We start from the raw sequence: 15,177 nt of genomic DNA on the forward strand, positions 1-15,177 counted from the left end.
CAACAACATCCAGAAGTAACACATTTCTGATTACATCTTAAGGTGATTTACATTAAAAACCAGTATATACAATATATTTTTCATCCAATGACAGACAACAAACGAAATATTTACATTTGTAAAAATATTTCACAGGAGAATCATAAAAACGAAGAAATAAAATGACATGAAAGAAGTATGCTGATGGTTGGAAGAAAAAAAAGGTAACTTTTCTGTTCATCCATGTAATAGCCAACTTGCATTTGAGCTCTCATGTTACTTAATGTGATATTATTTCTTGGTCAAAGAGGCTTGGCATTCAGAGGTTCAGCTCAGAAAATTGCAGGTTCAACTAATGAAAATTTCCTGTGAATATTCGAACTCTTCTGTTTATAACAATTGAATACATAGGCAAGGTGAGAGACCAACAATAGTCTGGAAAGCATTTGCACATGCATTATCTGTCATGTGACACTCAGAATGAACTTTTTCTAGTTCTCAAGTCGGTGGTGACATATTGCAACAGAGATAAAATCAGAAGCATTATTCATTTACTGTTGCTGCAACTCCCAGTTCAAATCATACCGAACAAACAACATTCACCCTGCATTGTATTTACTATGACAAGGGGACTGATAAATCTGAAACACGACTTGTCTTTGGAATTCAGAGATTGTAATCAGGAAATGTGAAATGCTATCCCACACTCAATGTGATCAACACTTGTGAAACATTCTGCTTCTCTTAGTGAATGCCACAGACTTGGTTACAATAGGGGAAAGAATATTATAGGGTCAAATAAAGGAACACCAACATTTTCTTCAGTGAAATCATTTTCTAAAATTTCCCCTCTATTGAGTCCCTCATGCTCATTCCATCATTGTGGAACATTTGAATGCAATGGAGAAGGTTCAACAATGAAGCATATGAGATACACAAGCCAAATGAGAAAAATTACTGGTTGGCCATATGTGCATTATCCACTTGCTTGTCATCGATTTGTGTGTGAACACCACCTATCATTCCTATCCTGCACCATTACTGATGACTAGAAAATTTGTCTTTGTGCTAATGCAAGGGAAAGAAAAGAAAGAAATGGTTTAGTCCAAACAAAGCAGTAATGCCACATAAAAAGACTTGCATGCATCCACATAAGATAGTGTTATGCATCTGGTGGAACAGTGGCCATGTGGTGTACAAAGAGTTGCTTGCATGAGGTAACTCTCCTGTTGGCATTTATTGTCATCAACAGACATCTTCCAGACGAAATCCCAGAACAACAACTAGGAAGACTGTGTGAAGTGATGCTATTCCACAATAACAGCAACCGGAATCCTGCGACACTGGCCAGTAACACTATACAACAACTGGGTTGGGAAGTCAATCTGCAACCACCTTTTCACCTGACATTGCACCCACAGATTTCACCTTTTCTGCTCTCTGTTCAATGATCTTCACAAACTTCCTTTTGGGGTGAAAATACACTTTGAACATGGCTCTACAAGTTCTTTGCTACAAAACCACATGATTTTTACAGTTATGGATTCAGAAAGTTACCCCAACATTGGCATGCTTCAGTGATCAGTGAAGCAGATTATATTATTTTCAATGATTTAAGTCTCCATTACGTGTAGTGTGTGTTTTTGGAACTTATAGAAAATATTTGAGTCTTATGCACCAGCCTAAGATGTTTTGTTGGTCATGAAACTGTTAATGTAGAAATAAACAATCAAAGGCTAAGTCTGGAATAACATTTGTCACAGTCTGTCCCTCTGTCAGTCAGATAAATTTTCTTAAACCTGCAGGTCAACTGTATGAGGGGTTGTGGTGAACTGATTGATTGCGAATGTCAGTGAGGGGATGAGTTGGAACAGGGTGTAATACACTCCTGGAAATTGAAATAAGAACACCGTGAATTCATTGTCCCAGGAAGGGGAAACTTTATTGACACATTCCTGGGGTCAGATACATCACATGATCACACTAACAGAACCACAGGCACATAGACACAGGCAACAGAGCATGCACAATGTCGGCACTAGTACAGTGTATATCCACCTTTCGCAGCAATGCAGGCTGCTATTCTCCCATGGAGATGATCGTAGAGATGCTGGATGTAGTCCTGTGGAACGGCTTGCCATGCCATTTCCACCTGGCGCCTCAGTTGGACCAGCGTTCGTGCTGGACGTGCAGACCGCGTGAGACGACGCTTCATCCAGTCCCAAACATGCTCAATGGGGGACAGATCCAGAGATCTTGCTGGCCAGGGTAGTTGACTTACACCTTCTAGAGCACGTTGGGTGGCACGGGATACATGCGGACGTGCATTGTCCTGTTGGAACAGCAAGTTCCCTTGCCAGTCTAGGAATGGTAGAACGATGGGTTCGATGATGGTTTGGATATACCGTGCACTATTCAGTGTCCCCTCGACGATCACCAGTGGTGTACGGCCAGTGTAGGAGATCGCTCCCCACACCATGATGCCGGGTGTTGGCCCTGTGTGCCTCGGTCGTATGCAGTCCTCATTGTGGCGCTCACCTGCACGGCGCCAAACACGCATACGACCATCATTGGCACCAAGGCAGAAGCGACTCTCATCGCTGAAGACGACACGTCTCCATTCGTCCCTCCATTCACGCCTGTCGCGACGCTACTAGAGGCGGGCTGCACGATGTTGGGGCGTTAGCGGAAGACGGCCTAACGGTGTGCGGGACCGTAGCCCAGCTTCATGGAGACGGTTGCGAATGGTCCTCGCCGATACCCCAGGAGCAACAGTGTCCCTAATTTGCTGGGAAGTGGCGGTGCGGTCCCCTACGGCACTGCGTAGGATCCTACGGTCTTGGCGTGCATCCGTGTGTCGCTGCGGTCCGGTCCCAGGTTGACGGGCACATGCACCTTCCGCCGACCACTGGTGACAACATCGATGTACTGTGGAGACCTCACGCCCCACGAGTTGAGCAATTCGGCGGTACGTCCACCCGGCCTCCCGCATGCCCACTATACGCCCTCGCTCAAAGTCCGTCATCTGCACATACGGTTCACGTCCACGCTGTCGCGGCATGCTACCAGTGTTAAAGACTGCGATGGAGCTCCTTATGCCACGGCAAACTGGCTGACACTGATGGCAAAAGTGCACAAATGCTGCGCAGCTAGCGCCATTCGACGGCCAACACCGCGGTTCCTGGTGTGTCCGCTGTGCAGTGCGTGTGATCATTGCTTGTACAGCCCTCTCGCAGTGTCCGGAGCAAGTATGGTGGGTCTGACACACCGGTGTCAATGTGTCCTTTTAGCCATTTCCAGGAGTGTATAAGAGGCACAGGGACACATACAGGTACTGAGGGAAGGAGGATTGTGGAACTCAAGGATGAGCTAAGGGGAACTCCTATATGTTTAAATCAGGGAAGCTGATATGGGAGTGGAAGGGGTGACAGAATTGGAGATGGGTCTCGAGAATGTAGTTCACAGGTTGTGAAGCTACGACCAAGTCAGGCATCTTGTACTCACAAGGGAACCTCCCCATCGCACCCCCCTCAGATTTAGTTATAAGTTGGCACAGTGGATAGGCCTTGATAAACTGAACACAGATCAATTGAGAAAACAGGAAGAAGTTGTGTGGAACTGTGAAAAAATAAGCAAAATATATGAACTGAGTAGTCCATGAGCCACATAAGCAACATAATGGACTACGTAAGCTTAGGAGCGCCATGGTCCCGTGGTAGCGTGAGCAGCTGCTGAACGGGAGGTCCTTGGTTCAAGTCTTCCCTCGAATGAAAATTTTACTTTCTTTATTTTTGCATAGTTATTATCTGTCCGTTCGTTCATTGATGTCTCTGTTCACTGTAGTAAGTTTAGTGTCTGTTTTGCGACCGCACCGCAAAACCGTGCGATTAGTAGACAAAAGGACGCGCCTCACCAATGGGATCAGAAAACATTTGATCGCAAGGTCATAGGTCAGCCGATTCCTCCACAGGAAAACACATCTGATATGTTCTATATGACACTGGTGACGGCATGTGTGTCACATGACAGGAATATGTTGTCGACCCACCTAACTTGTACACTTGGCGAATGGGTTAAAAGATTCTTCTACCTTGCCCGATTTAGGTTTTCTTGTGGATGTGATAATCACTCCCAAAAATGTGATGAAAACATAAGAGTTTGTCAAATAAACTGAAAATAAAAAATTAAACTTTTCATTCGATGGAAGATTTCAACCAAGGACCTTTCATTCCGCAACTGCTCACGTTACCACGAGACCACGGCGCTCCTGCGTTCCCATCATCCTTAATGTTGCCTATCTTCCCATGAACTACTCAGTTTGTATATTTTGCTTATTTTTTCACAGTTCCACACAACTTCTTCCTGTTTTCTCAATTGATCTGTGTTCAGTTTTTCAAGGCCTATCCACTGTGCCAACTTATAACTAAATCTGAGGGGGGTGCGATGGGGAGGTCCCCTTGTCAATAGCATGTTGTCATTGCATAGTCAATTACCCTCTTGGCAGGCGAGGGATAATGGTGGCACCCAGGCTCTTTCACACGTCACGTCAGTGAGGTTGCAAAATACTGATTCAGGGGAGAAGAAGGATTACAGGGACAATATTCTTCATTTCGAGACATGATGATGAGGTTTCAAATCACTGGACATGAATGTGGTTAACTTTATCCAGTCCCCAATAAGATTGGCAATTTTTCTCTTTAAGAAGCTCAACTATGCTGAGTGATTGTTTTATACATAAATATATTTATCTCAAGGTGATAATTTTAATATGAGCCACGACTACGGAATAAGGGGACTGTGATCTTAACATTGCTAATTATTGTAGTGTGCCAATTTGTAATGTTAGCTCACCTTTACAATGACTTATTTTAAAATGTCAATTTGGTACTTAGAAATTTGTCTTCATTCTCTTTCATCACGTTTCCCTCACAATCTACCACCGCATACATTTTAAACACAACTGCACATTTGTGACCAATCTTTTGTAGTTACAAAGGCACTGCCAATTTTCAGTATGAATTATGTACCATGTAATTAACATCCAGTGTCAAATTCAAGTATAAAATTTTGAACAACTGTTTCACTGAAATACTTTAGCAAGAAAAATATGGAAAAAAATACCACATAGGAAAATATTAAAGCGATAACTTTAGCATATAATTAAGCTACTGAATAAAGCAAAAATCTCACCTGCCAGTACCTCCTCTGGGTGTACCTCTTCCTGTTCCTGCAAAAAAAATTAAAAAGCTGAATAACTTTACATGAACTGAATTTAAGCATAAATGAAACACCTTCAAATGTATCAGTGGTATGTTATCTCACTGCACATGCTCATCTCAGTGTTAGTAAGTTGGTAAATTATATAATGACAGATTACGAATCAGGTGCAGTGACAAGTAGATACATGTGAAATTTTATTAAAGTGCAATTGACGAAAACTGCATAATAATACAAATGAAGAATCACAAAATATTTCTTTTTCAATTGAGCATAACTGTCTGAATTCACTAGAGCTGCCAGCTGCCACTTACAGCCACTGCCACAGTGCAGGACTAAGGAGCCCACAAAACACAAGTCAACATGGTGGGAATGTAGACTACAGCTGCTAGATCCATGAAGGCTGGTGCAAGGATAATGCCAGTGACTGAAATAGAAGTACAGAATAGTTTGCTGGAAAGAACACCCCTCAAATATGACCTGGTGGAGTAGTCTGAAGGATCATGGAAGGGGAAGTGAATAACAGACCATTATAAAATTACAGATCATAGAGATAGTGATAGGGTTTATTATGCCTATATCTGCTGCTACCAGGACAGAAATTTGAAATTGATTCTTGGTCTCAGAGAGCCATCTGAGGTTGGCCCACACAACAGAAGAGGGTGTGGAACAGTTAAGAGAACTAGTAAATGGACATTTGAAAATTTGTGTCTGATGCAGCTGAATTATGTCCACACTTGCTTAGAGGCCTGTGGGAGCCACATTGGACAGGTTCTCTAACGGTTGTCTTGTCTCAGCATGTTTAGTGCTGTAATGTACTGTACAGGATTTCCGGCCTCGAGTCTGTATGATCCTTTTTGCTCATTATTCTCTTAGGGGTAGTTTGCTGCAGTTTCTTCCTTTCTTCTTCTTCTTCTTCTTCTTCTTCTTCTTCATTTTCATTTTATGAGTCAGGGATTCTTGCCCGCTCTGGTTTTACAGTTGTCTCCAAAATCTCCTGGGCTGTCCTCCAACTCTTCTGCCGCTCAGCGTGTACTCCTACATTACCTGTGTAAAGTCTAGTTTTGTATCTTTTTAAATGTTTTATTACATATTGATCCTATATTTAGTCTTTCCTAATATCTTCATTTCGGATTGTATCCGCCCTCACACCATCTTTAATACTCCTTTAAGATCTCATTTCCGCCGCCTGTATTTTCCTCAGTTGGTTTTGCATTTTTTTTGTTTTGTTTTAGGGCGCAAAACTGCTATGGTCATTAGCGCCCAATCTGTGACTTAGGTAAAAGTAAAATACGAAAATGGAACCAGCAGCTAAGGGAGCGAAACTCAAAAAATTGGAGAAACTAAAAGCAGGAGTACAGCATGAAAAACCACTAGAGAAAGGGTTTGGTTGTCCCCAAAAAGGGCTTCAAATGACCGACGTCATCTCACTGGCACTAATAAACTCAAGAACGCGATCAGCTGAGCGCGTTATCTGCTAAAATTGACGATATTTCAGGCGACAGCTGTAGACGGGCGCGTAACAGAGTAAAATAGGGGCACTTGAGTAAAAGGTGTCTTACTGTCCACAGCTGAGAGCAGTGGGGACAGAGTGGGGGAGGATCACCACTTAAAAGATGTCGATGGCTAAAAACACAGTGCCCTATCCGGAGTCTAGTTAATATTACCTCCTCTCGACGACGCATTCGGGAGGAAGAGGTTTAAGCACAGGGAAGAGCTTTCATGTCCCGCAAGTATGGGGAAGTGTTGACCAATGTGCATGCCATAAAAGAACAACACGATGACATAAAACACTCCATAGATCGGTGAAGGGAATCGTGTGAGTAGCTGGCCGAAGAAGAGAGACTGCAGCCTTGGCTGCTATATCGGCCGCCTCATTTCCACAGATACCAACGTGTCCTGGGATCCAGAGGAACACCACCGAGACGCCCCCAAAGGGAGCAAGTGGAGGCAGTCCTGAATCCGGTGGACCAGTGGGTGGACAGGGTAGAGAGCTTGGAGACTGAGGAGAGAGCTGAGAGAATCTGTACACATAACATACTGTATCCGCTGATGGTGACGGATTTATTGGACAGCCTGGAGAACAGTGTAAAGCTCTGCAGTATAAACGGAACACTGATCGGGAAGCCGAAATCGATTTGGGGTGTCGCCAACAATATAGGCACTCCCTACACAAAATGATGTATTTGATCCATCAGTGTAAATAAATGTGGCATCCTTCATTTGTGCACATTGAGCAGAAAATGCCCGACAATAAACAAGTGAAGGGGTACCATCCTTCAGAAACTGACAAAGATCACGGAGTTAGCAGGTCTGGGGATGGAGCCAAGGTGGTGCTGTACCCCCAGTTCTCAAGAAAGTTTTAGGAAAGCGGAAGGAAAGAGAATGGAGCAGTTGACGGAAGCGGACTCCCGGTGGTAGTGTGGAGGAAGGGTGGCCTGCATACCCTACATCAAAGGAGGCGTCGAAGAAAATGTCATGGACTGGATTAGCAGGCATGGAAGACGAAGGGCTAGCATAAAGACTCAGAAGGACTGCTCGCCAATTGGACAGTGGAGGTTCATCAGTCTCAGCATAAAGGCTTTCCACAGGGCTGGTGTAAAAAGCTGTAGATACTAAACGTAATCCACGGTTTTTTTTTTTTTTGGTGGGGTTTAAGGGCGCTCAACTACTTAGGTCATTAGCGCCCAGTCACAGTTGTAAGAGCACATGGAATCTAGTAAAACTCAAGGGGAGAGGGGGGGGGGGACACCAGAAAGTCCTGACAAAGATGAAGATAAAAGACGTATAAAAGTTAGATGTCTTTGGACAAGCCAGTCAAAGTTATAAAAAGCAGAACACGAGCAGCTGCTCGAGCGTCATCAGCTAAAATATCCGGTAAAGTAGATAGCAGGGACAGGACAACACAAGATTGACAAAATCGGGGACACGACAATAAAACATGGCGCACTGTTAATGCTTGACCACAAGGGCACTGCGGGGCTGGGTCACCAGAGATCAGGTAGCGGTGGCTAAGCCGGCAATGCCCAATCCACAACCTAGTCAGAAGGACCTCTTCTCGCCGAGATGGTCGGGAGGAGGATGTCCAAGCAGTTGGGAGCGGTTTTACTGCCCGGAGCTTGTTTCCTTGGAGGAATGACCAAGCATCCCACCACAACGACACAAGCCTCTTACAAACAACCCCATGAACGTCAGACAACGGGACGCAATGGGAGGCTGGCCGAGGCAGGAGGACTGCAGCCTCATTCCCAGGCACTCCTACATGTCCGGGAACCCACAGAAAACTGACAGGAGACCCTCATCAGCGAAAGAATGGAGGGACTGCTGGATCCGTTGCACCAAAGGATGGACCGGATAAGGAGCTCCAAGGCTCTTAAGAGCACTGAGGAAATCAGAGCAGAGTGTATACGATGAATGGTGGTGGCGGCGGGTATACTGAACGGCCTGATGGAGAGCAAAAAGCTCGGCCGTAAAGCTGGAACATTGGTCGAGGAGCCAGTATTTAAAGGTGGCAGCCCCAACGACAAAGGCACAGCCGACACCATCGTCAGTTTTGGAGCCATCGGTGTAAATAAAGGTGTGACCAGCAAGTCGTGCACTAAGTTCGACAAACTGTGAGCAATACACATCAGCTGGAGTACCCTCCTTCAGGACTGAGCTGAGGTCGAGATAAATATGAACCAGAGCCTGGAGCCAAGGTGGTGTCGGGCTCTCACCCTCTCTGAAGGTGGTAGGGAGGGCAAAACCCAATTGTTGAAGCAGGTGATGGAAGCGGACTCCAGGGGGCAGCAGGGCAGACAGATACAACCCATACTGATGGTCGAGAGAATCGGCAAAGGAGGACTGATAAGAGGGCTGGTCGGGCATTGACAACAGCTGGCAGGGATACCGACAAAGCAGTACGTCGCGCCGGTAGGTCAATGGTAATTCGGCAGCTTCAGCATAAAGACTCTCGATGGGACTAGTGTAGAAGGCTCCGGTCGCAAGACGTAACCCCCGATGGTGGATGGAGTTGAGACGGCGTAAGAGGGATGGCCGAGCAGACAAGTAGATGAGGCTCCCATAATCCAGCTTTGATCGGACTATGGGCCAATACAAGTCAAGCAGGACAGTGCGATCCGCTCCCCAAGATGAATCACTAAGCACTCTGAGGACATTAAGGAATGTCTACAATGGGCAGCCAAATAAGAGACGTGTGGAGACCTACGAAGTTTCCTGTCCAATGTGAGCCCTAGAAACTTAGTTGTTTCCACGAAAGGGAGAACAACGGGACCGAGATGTAAGGACGGCAGGAGGAACGCTCTATATCGCCAAAAGTTGATACAAACCGTCTTCTCTTCAGAGAAACGGAAGCCATTTGCCACACTCCATGAGTATAGGCTGTCTAGACAACGCTGAAGGCAGCGCTCCAGGAGGCATGTTCTCTGGGCACTGCAGTAGATAGCGAAGTCATCAACAAAGAGAGAGCCTGAGACATTAGGTGCAATGCAATCCATAATTGGATTGATCGCAATGGCAAAAAGGGCTACACTCAAGATGGAGCCCTGAGGCACTCCGTTCTCCTGGAGGAAGACGTCGGACAATACGGAACCCACACGTACACTTAACTTTCGATCTGTTAAAAAGGAATCAATAAAAAGGGGCAGGCGACCGCGTAGACCCCACCTGTGCATAGTGCAGAGGATACCTCCTCTACAACAGGTATCATAAGCCTTCTCCAAATCGAAGAACACAGCTACCGTTTGGCGCTTTCGCAACAAGTTGTTCATGATGAATGTCGACAAGGTCAACAGCGGAGCGGCGGTGACGAAAGCCGCATTGAACATTGGTAAGTAGCAGTTGAGATTCAAGAATCCAAACTAACCGAGCGTTAACCATGCGCTCCATCACGTTACAGACACAGCTTGTAAGAGAAATGGGGCGGTAACTAGAAGGAAGGTGTCTATCCTTCCCAGGTTTGGGTATAGGAACAACGATGGTGTCACGCCAACGCATGGGGACTTGACCTTCGGTCCAGACGCGATTGTAGGTACGAAGAAGGAAGCTTTTGCCTGCCGGAGAAAGGTGTGCCAGCATCTGAACATGAATGGCATCTGGCCCCGGAGCTGAGCAACGGGACAGTGCAAGTGCACGTTCGCATAGTAAAGGGGGCACTATAAGTTTCCAGATGCAGCGAGTGAAAGGAAGGTCGCCGAGCCTCTTCTGCCTCTTTCCTGGGAAGGAAGGCAGGGTGGTAATGGGCGGAGCTTGAAACCTCCGCGAAAAAGCGGCCGAAGGCGTTGGAGACAGCCACAGGATCAACAAGGACCTCATTACCTGAGGTCAGGCCAGGTACCAAGGAGTGGGCCTTAATGGCCGACAGCCGGCGCAGGCCACCCCAGACGATAGAAGAGGGAGTAAAACTGTTAAAGGAGCTGATGAAAGAGGCCCAACAAGCTTTTTTGCTGTCTTTGATGACTCTACAGCATTGCGCTCGGAGTCGTTAGTATCCAATACAATTCTCCAACGTAGGATGGCGGCGAAAGGTGCGTAAAACACGTCGTCCAGCACGTGACGTGAAGAAGAGGTAGTACGAGGATTGGAACGTTCGGCAGCATTGATGATAACAGCCGTGAAGTATTCAACCTGACTGTCACAACTGAGAAAATCGTGGTCCGGAAAGGTCGCCAGGGAGGAGTAAAGTCCCCAGTCAGCTTTCGGTATGTTCCTGCTCGAAGGACGTGGGAATGGGGTGTGGTGCAGGAGACGAACGACACGGGGGAAGTGGTCGCTCAAATTGGTGTCAGAAAGGACATACCACTCGAATCGACGGGCAAGAGTGGTAGAACAGATCTAGAGGTCCAAGTGGGAGTAGGTATGAGTAGAGTCCGAGAGGAAAGTCGGGGCGCCAGTATTGAGGCAGACAAGATTGAGATGGTTGAAGACATCCGCCAAGAGGGAGCTTCTCTGACAGGATGCAGGAGAGCCCCAAAGGGGACGATGGGCATTGAAGTCGCCAAACAATAAAAACGGCGGAGGAAGCTGAACAATCAGGTGCATCATGTCAGCCCGACTAACTGCGGATGACGATGAAGTGTAGACGGTACAAACAGAAAAAGTAAAGGCAGAAAGAGTAATACGGACAGCTATTGCTTGGAGTGGGGTGGTCAATGGGATGGGATGGTAATAGACATCGTCCCAAACGAGCGACATGACCCCACCATGAGCTGGAATACCGTCCACAGGGGTGAGGTCATACCACTCTGAGGTATAGTGGGTAAAAGCAATACGGTCAGTTGGGCGCAACTTGGTTTCCAGGAGACCAAGGACGAGCGGACAGTGCAGGCAGAGCAGCAGTTTTAATTCCTCCCGATTAGATCGAATACCTCTTATGTTCCAATGTAACAAAGCCATCGCTAGTCAGAAAAAAGGGGGAATGAAACGGGGGAAGAGCTGGTCACCTCGACGGCCGCAGAGGGCCAGGTTATGAGGGAACAACGCTACAACCGGCGGGAGGCGGATCCTGTTCCATCGAGTCGTCGCCAGCTGCGGCCGCTGTCCTGGGTTGCGTAGGAGGGGCAATATCATTTGCCGACGAGAGGCCAGCTGAGCGCCTGGCAGCAGAGCATCCCCGCCAAACTGAGGACGGCCGGGAGCAGCGACTCATGGATGGAGCGTCAGACAAAACGCGCTGGGGTGGAGAGGGGGATAAAGACTTCTTCTTGGAGGCCTTCTTGGAAGTCTGATGAGGCACGGGGATGGTATGCTGGACCCGAAGAAGTTCCTCACGCGCGGGCTCCATTTTGGAATGCCGGACCTTGGAAGCCGGGGTCTGGAACATTTGCCCGATGGACGCCTGAGAAGAGGATCGCTTCTCAGGGGGTGGAGGGGGAGGAGGAGGAGGAAGGGTGGCCCCTGGGGCAGAGGGGGCAGGGGCCACGAGGGAGGAGGATTTGGAAGGGAGGGATTTGGGAGGCGGAGGCATAAACCCCAGATGGGGTGAGGAGGTGGAGGGGGGACAGGATAGGGGTGAGGATACTGTGCAAGGAGGCAACACGACTGAGGCCAACGATACTGCCAATGTCACGGGATGGAGGTGGTCATACTTCTTCCTGGCCTCAGAAAAAGAGAGATGATCCAAAGTTTTTAATTCTTGAATCTTCTTCTCCATCTGATACGCGGGGCAGTCTATAGATCTAGGTGAGTGGATGCCAGGACAATTGATGCACCGAGGTGGTGGAGTGCATGTATGTTCCTCACGAAGAGGACGTCCACAATCGCCACAAAGGGGCTCAGCCTCACACCGTGACGACATGTGCCCAAAGCGCAAACACCGAAAGCAGCGCATAGGAGGTGGGACGTAAGGTGGCACGTCGCACCGGTAGCACATCACCTTTACCTTCTCCGGGAGAATGTCCCCCTCGAATGCGAGGATAAAGGCCCCGGTGTCGATGCAACAGTCTTTGGGGCCGCGCTGGACTCGCCGCACGAAATGCACGCCTCAGCACTCCAGGTTGGCCCTGAGCTCCTCATCAGATTGCAGCAGGAGGTCCTCATGAAAAATAACCCCCTGCATCCTATTCAGTGCCAGATGCGGGACAATGGATACTGGGATGTCCCCTAGTCAGTCACATGCTGGAGTGCCGCCGACTGTGTGGCGGAGGTGGTCTTTATATGAACGGACCCCGAACGCATTTTACTGAGAGCCTCGATTTCCCCAAAGATGTCCTAGATGTGCTGGACAAAGAATATGGGCTTGGAGGTGGCGAACGTCCCCCCCATCGGTCCGAGAACAGACTAAATAGCGGGGGAAGTATATCGCCCCAAGCCGGCGAGCCTGTCCTTCCTCCCAGGGAGTGGCCAAGGGGGAAAGGGCAGGAGTACCAGAACCAGAGACATTACCTTTCTTTTCAAAAGACTCGGCCGCAGATCGACCTGATACATTTTGACATTTCATCTACAAAACATCCGCCCCAATACCACCCACTCCAACCAGGGGCTCTCCCCACGGGCGCCACCCAGCCTCAACAAGGGCCACCTGGCAGGATGACCATTGCTGGGAGTCCTGATGCCCCAAGGAGACGGGCATCTACTCCTTGGCCGACGTGGGGAGGGTGCAGTTCAGGTATCGGCAGTACGATCCCTGTGTTGTCAGGGGGCTACAACCTAGAGGGTACATGACGACCCCACCACAATGGGCTGGCTACCGTGCTGGATTTCGGGTGCCATGGAAAGTCCATCATGATCGTAGGTGCAAATGGGGACGCACTATGGGCATAACTTGTGCAATTCATCAGGTGTTTAGGCCAAATTTGAGGAATAGTGGGTGTGGTTACAATGCAGTTACAATGCTGAGTGCCAAGGTCTTAGTGCACTGAGGACCAGTGATACACCACGTAAGGTGTCCTTCCCCAAAAGGCTCATACTTCTGTAGAATTTGGAAAATGGAGGTCAAACCCCAAGGGGGACCATCACATGGAAGGCCGAAATGGTTGAAACTCCTTTTAGTCGCCTCTTACGACAGGCAGGAATACCTCGGGCCTATTCTTACCGCACACCCACAGGGGGAAGACTACTTGATTGTGGGGAGTTATTACTATGTGCAGTAGCACACCAGATGTCATTCAGATTTTGGGTAAAGAGAGATTTTGCATAGATCTGCATATCCACAGTTGGAATAATGGAAGGAAATGGCAGTAAGTATCTGCTTCTCTAGCCAAACGGTCAGCCAGTCCATTCCCTGGGTTGCTCAAATGACTTGGAACCCAGAAAAAGACATCTGAACAGGTGGCACACTCATGGGCCAAGAGAAGGGCACGTATAGCAGAGACCAAAGGATGAGGTCGATGGCCAGCAGGCTGCTCGTTGGATCTGAACAGATTAAAACACTGTGGAGGGAGGCCTGAGTTAAAAAAGGAGGGCTCTGTGAATTTCCAGAAACTCTGCTGTGAACACACTAATTGATCCTGACAAAAAATGGTGTTCTAAGGCAGTAGGAGACATGAAAGTGTATCCCACCTTATCTACTGCCTTAGAACTATCAGTGTGAAAAATTGTGGCACCCTAGAACACTCCAAGGATGGCACATACAAGACGATGGAGAATTACAGAGTTGACACGAATCTTAGGACCCTGGAATAGATCAGTCATAATTCATGGTCTAGTTACCATCCATGGGTGGGAGGGGTATGGGAGGAAAGATGTGAAGTACATTACAGCGAGTGGAGACGGGGATCCCGACATAAGGAAGTGATACGCATGCCAACCGGCAATCCCACACAAGAACGGGTGTCAGGAGGGAGACAGTCCTCAATGGCGAAGAGTACAGGATACATTGGATGGTCAGGGAATTGGCGAATGATGACTGATTAAGAAAGTAGTAGTTTGCTCAGTCAGTCATGTGTGTAGAGGGGGAATCCCCACTTCTGTGAGGATACTATCAATGGGACTACTGAGAAAGCCAGCAATAGCCAGATGAACCCCACAATGGTGAAGAGGGTCAAGCAGTTTCAAAGTGGAAGGAGCTGCTGAGCCATAAACCTGACCACCACAACAGTCTGGAGAAGACCAGGCCACAGTAAAGATGGAGAAAAGTGACACAGTCTGCACCCCAAGATGCAAGGGCCAGGAGGTGGAGAGAATTAAGCTTCCATATACATACAGTATTTAGGTGGCAAATGAAGGGCAGCCATGTCAGCTGGTTATCAAAAGTAAGGCCCAAGAAACAGGACTGTGCTACAACATCGAGAAGCTGTTCACCTAAATAAAATTCTGAGTTGGGGTGTACTGTGAATCAGCGATAAAAATGCATTACCCACATTTTTTTGGGAGAATCCTGGAACCAATAGGAGGTGGCCCATGCAGAGGCCCATGGGATGGCATCTTAGAGCAGACACTCACCAGATGCTACTTACTGGGAGCTGCATCATATGCAAAAATCATCGACGTACAATGCCAGAGTAACCAGAGGCCCAATAGGGGTCACAAGCCCGTGGACTGCTA

The sequence above is a fragment of the Schistocerca americana genome, unplaced genomic scaffold, assembly GCF_021461395.2.
Source record: "Schistocerca americana isolate TAMUIC-IGC-003095 unplaced genomic scaffold, iqSchAmer2.1 HiC_scaffold_18, whole genome shotgun sequence".
In the NCBI taxonomy this organism is placed as follows: Eukaryota; Metazoa; Arthropoda; class Insecta; order Orthoptera; family Acrididae; genus Schistocerca; species Schistocerca americana.